Genomic DNA, 5,311 nt, shown 5'->3' with positions numbered 1-5,311 from the left:
TTGAAAATTATTGAAATCGGACTAAATTACGACCGCTTTTCATATAACGGTATATTTCAGTAATGCTTGAAACTTCAATATTTCGAAATTTAAGGACGCTAATTTACTTAAAATTTATACACCCCGGCTTATCGTGTAGCGGTAGTTTTCGGAAAGGTGGAAAACATATATTTAATAATTGCGCCGGATATTTAATGTTCGGCTCCGCCCGAACTTAGACTTTCTTACTTGTTTTGTGCAGTGCTAGTGCATAAAATAATTTTTCAATTTTTTGTCAGTGCCTTGAGATCTGCACGATTCGTTCCATTTTCAAAAATGAAGTGTCAGATTAAAAAGCTTGACCTGTGGACAATAGGTTTATTTTTAGATTGTTAAAAAATTAGATTAAAATTTTTTTATAAGTTAAATGAATTATTAAANTATTTAATGTTCGGCTCCGCCCGAACTTAGACTTTCTTACTTGTTTTGTGCAGTGCTAGTGCATAAAATAATTTTTCAATTTTTTGTCAGTGCCTTGAGATCTGCACGATTCGTTCCATTTTCAAAAATGAAGTGTCAGATTAAAAAGCTTGACCTGTGGACAATAGGTTTATTTTTAGATTGTTAAAAAATTAGATTAAAATTTTTTTATAAGTTAAATGAATTATTAAAAGATGGGTATCAATCGAAATGTGTATTAACTACATGTAGAGAGTTGCCACCTGTTTAAAAAATCACATTCCACTTGAATTAAAGGAACTAGGTAATTGAAATAGATAGGGATAGGGATAAGGGAGTCAGACGAAAGAGGTTTAAGAAGGTTTTAGCTTAAAAATATTACGAATAGGTTTGCCAGCTGTTTGTAAAGTTGAGTTAACGTCAAACCATAGGATTACGCTATCGCATTTGTTGTTTTATTACAAATACATACATTGTCAAATAGTAATTTGTTCTGATTACATTATATTACAGGACTCTTAAATTAAATCAGGAATGTTTTTACTCTCCACTTATTTCTTGCTAAGTTTGTCAAATTTTTTAATTTGTCTGATACTCATATTGATATACATATTTCAATTACCTTATTCCCTTAATTGAAGTGAATTTGATTTTTTAAACAAGTGGCAACCCTTCTACGTGTTATTTATAGGTAAAGTATTTTCAAAACTAGTTCAATTGATACCCATATTGTAATATCTAATTCATTTGACTTATTAAATAATTTTAATAAAATTTTTAACAGGTGGCAACCCTTTTCAAAAGCAAAATACTTTATTGCACATCTACAGGTCAATCTCTGTCATTTGACACCTCACTTTCGAAAATAGAACGAACTATATGTACATACCTATGTAAAAGCCGCAAGAACCCAAATTTTCAACTTCAAACTGCATTTACAGTAAAACTATAAAAGTTATCCAAAAACTAATTGCATTTTTGAATTTAGCGTTCTCACTTTTACTAAGAAGCGAGTTTTCATTTAAATCCGTCCATAATTCTATTTTTTCGCACATTTTATATGGAAGGGAGCACTGTGTTACGGCTCGATTTTAAGTAAACAAATAAATAGACGTTTTTTATTGGGAGCGGGAGCGGAGCGACGAAAAAAACCCTTTAGCAGTGTACCCCGCAGGCTTTGATCAGATTGGAGTGCCAGAGTTCGTGGTGCTCGTTGAAATCCCCAATAACTAGCGCCTTCTAGTATCACACTTATGTTAGGCGGTATACAGCTGGACATTAAGTAGTTGGTGGTATTACACGTTGACGAATTCATTCTCAATATCCGACTTAATAGCCAAATCTTGGCAAGGCGCGAATGCGCCGTTCGCATCAATTCGGGGGTAATGCGCCGGTATTGAACCACGGTACGCAACGTAAAGACGAAGCCGCCTCCGGCGTTGCGAGGTCAACCTCGTCGGAGAACGTTGAACTCATCCTTACTTTGAAGTTTCAAGCCGGGTGAAATTTGGTCTCCTGGTTTGCCGCGACTGAGTTTTTTTGCGTGTCATCAAATTGACCACCTCAGCTATCTTACCTTGTAGCCCGTTGCAATTGAACTGAAAGAGTTTCATTGAGTTTGGCCTGGTGACTGTTACACGGGTGAGAGAGTACTGGTGCACTGCCTGATCTGCTTTCTGAGCTTTCCGTGCTGGTGGCGGCCTGGTGGTCCTGCTGCTGGTGTTATCAGCGGTGTTTGCGTCAGTGTCGGTATGTGCGTGGACGATGGTAAGCAAGGCCTGAGCAGCATTTCATGTGGTAACAATTGTTGCATTTGTTGCACCCTATTGATGTGATATTGCTTTATCAAGTTGCAGAACCCTCCGCGTAGTATTCCCCTTGTTAATGGTTGGGCGGTGTTTGTGCATGGTGAAATATGAACTAGTAGTCAATTAATATTCTGAGAGCTTCATTTATTTATTTTATACATATTTTTTGGTTAAATAACATTACTAAGAGTAGGTTTAATTTTTTGTGTATAATTGGAGTTATCTTTTTGTAAAAACGATTTTTAAGTTTACAGAAAAACTCTCCAATTGGTCTGCTTTGTGGTAAGTCAGAAGGATTTACGTCTCAAAGTTCAAGATAAATTCATTTTTTGGCTAAAGAGCCCAATGTAGATTTTTCATAATGCAAGCTGGTTTTGACTAACCAAAATACAAATTGATATCTTATGATTATATTTTGTATTAAGAGAACAATAATTTCGACATAACATCAGTCCCTTCGCGTACAAAACAATTTCAGAAATTTTGCCGACTTAAGCCATTTTCAGAACAATTATTGCAGGCATGCTTTTGAATTCATCGCGAATTTTTATTTTTATATTTTTTTTATTAGCTCTCATAGTTTTGACCAAATCGCTAAGCTGTTGAAGAGTGTAAACGCCTTGCCGCATTGGAAGCCAGTAACGTTTTTCAAAAAATGCATCGTCGTTTCGACGAAGAGGACTTCCGTGTTACTTAAGTGAGTGCCAGATTTACAATCATGAGTGAAAGCTTGGTCCAATGCAGTGAACATAAGATTGAGGTCTCTTGTTTAAAATAACGAATTTTATCTAAGAAATTAAGTTTATTATATAGTTTTATTAGTTTATTTTATGGTTTTTGTTACTTTATTTAGTGTTCTAAAATATCACGATACTTAAACTTTACAGAAAAAAAGTTTATTGGTTTATTTCATTTATAAGTTTAAAAAATGTACACAAAAACTGACAAGAACAAACTAATACATAGAAATAAAGAATTTAATAAAACGCATAAAAATCGCCGAATTTATTTTACGTCGGAATCACCGCAAAACAAATCAAAATAGGCGTCGTTGAATCGACGCCTTATAGTATAAAAAATAAGAAGTGCCATCTACGGTTAAAAAACCCGATACAATTATTAATTCAATGGCGGTATTCTGTCGAGGTAAAGCAAAGCACTCTGAAGCTACAAACATGTCCAGATATTTACTTATAGCCCGTTAGGTTGTTGCAGCACGATGCAACAAATATGACACCCCACTCTCTGTATTGCCGAAGACCCGAACAATGCTTTCGAATGACACCATTTGTTGCAGCTGTTGCAAAGGACAGGGGTTGAACACGTTCAAGTTCTTGGGTTCAGACCAGTGGTGTGCGGAGAAGTCTTGTCGGTGTGGCATGCTCCCATGGCGAACAAATGGATGAGTTGCTGTTGGAGTGATAGTCCTTGGTTGTTGTTGTTGTAACAGCATACAAATTCCCCAAAGAGGTTTTGGGGAGTGTTGCTGGAGTGGTGGCAGTCCTTGGCCAGATATATATCTATCTGGGTCGTTCCGGTTACGTAAACCCGACTGTCGTGGGAACTATAGTCCTTGGTCGAAGTTGGTGCTTCAAGTCAAACCGAAAAGCGTACAACCGACCATCTTGGGATTGGGATTATTTTCAGTCGTATTGGTTGCAAGTTGCTAAGCATATTAATAATAATAATAGATTGGCGCTTACGCATATGTTAGTGTTTGGCCGAGCTTCTCCTCCGATTTGTGGCGTGCGCCTTGATGTTGTCACACAAAGCGGAGGGACCTACAGTTTTACGCCGACTCCGAACGGCGATTGTATTTTTATGAGAAGCTGTTTTTCATGGCAGAAATACACTCGGAGGTTTGCCATTGCCTGCCGAGGGACGACCGCTGTTAAGAAAAAACCTTTTTCTATATTTTGCATATTATACATCTTTATTTCAGTGGCGCTGCATATCGGCCACCCAACCATACATTTAAGTAGAAGGAATTGATCAGAGGAAAAGTTAGAAAGTCAGACCAATAAACCACATATGTATATCTGAGACCTAGGCGCAGGTTAAAAGAAATTCATTTGTAGTTTTATGCATTTCTAATTATATACATTTCTTGCATAATTTAAAAAGCACGTTTTGTTTCACACACTTCTGAATACACTCCACGCTTACCAACAAAGATGCTCGAATAGAAATTGGATTTATGCCACTGAATTTTGTGGATAAGCTTGAATTTCCTACCGAACTTTTTAGACAACCCAATATATTGAACAAAAACGTCTTTCAATATAAGTTATTATACATGCACCATTACTTTCGTTTAATGGCAACATCGATCTATTTTACAATAAATACATAAAATACAACTTTGGCGGCAACATATTTTTTATTTACAATTTAGAAATTTAGAAATTTACGTTAAGTACAAATTTACTAACGTATTCATATTGTAACCACTCTTCTCAGTCCAGTAAGAACTAATTGTGCGCATTTAGAATCTAATTGCAGTATATAATTTGCCGCCGTAACTATTGCAAGTAAATTTTCACAGAAAAGTGCTATTAAGTTTATGCAGAATTTACCTTTGCGACTGCGCAACAGAACAGACAGGACCATCTTTGCTGATGGTACCTTCCTCAGTTGAATTATTGGGTGGTACGACTTCACGATGCCGCACGAACTCGCAAAGAGTTTGGCCAATTTTGCCACTTTTTAGAGACCACAAAACATAGAAATCTGCAAATAGAAATTATAGGCGGAAAATTACCACAATCTACATATTTTCTACCAGGAAATTTTTGACATTTCCATATCACTTGATAAAGTATATAAAAACATGTTGATTAAAAGCAGGCATACACAATCCCAATTTTTGTAAAAATCTTAACATTCATTCATTATATTTTAGATATGTATTTGCTGTAATTTTATTAATAACGCCGATATGCGTTCAAATATTTAAATAACACAATTATTCCCAGCCAGTTATGGCACCCATAGCAGTTTCTTTGGAATAGTTTGCGTTTGCGATGTAAAATCGAACATTTTCCAACTCATCCAGCGGTCAGAAA

At 35.9% G+C, this 5,311-nt stretch overlaps 1 protein-coding gene across 5 annotated transcripts in view; it reads right to left on the bottom strand.

Moving 5' to 3' along the window:
• Wnk (Wnk kinase) overlaps positions 1 to 4,972 on the bottom strand; it is a 202,527-nt gene extending 197,555 nt beyond the window's left edge. For all 5 annotated transcript variants that reach the window (XM_017609208.1, XM_017609210.1, XM_017609212.1 and 2 more), the window contains exon 1: positions 4,823 to 4,972. The gene's annotated coding sequence lies outside the window, so the exon portion shown is untranslated. The remainder of the gene's footprint in view (positions 1 to 4,822) is intronic.
• Between the last annotated feature and the right edge of the window lie 339 nt (positions 4,973 to 5,311).

Source organism: Rhagoletis zephyria, unplaced genomic scaffold, assembly GCF_001687245.7.
Source record: "Rhagoletis zephyria isolate East Lansing unplaced genomic scaffold, Rhagoletis_zephyria_1.1 Rzeph_scaffold_00202, whole genome shotgun sequence".
Classification (NCBI taxonomy): domain Eukaryota; kingdom Metazoa; phylum Arthropoda; class Insecta; order Diptera; family Tephritidae; genus Rhagoletis; species Rhagoletis zephyria.
The sequence above is the reverse complement of the archived record's forward strand: the minus strand, read 5'-3'. Positions and strand labels throughout refer to the sequence as shown.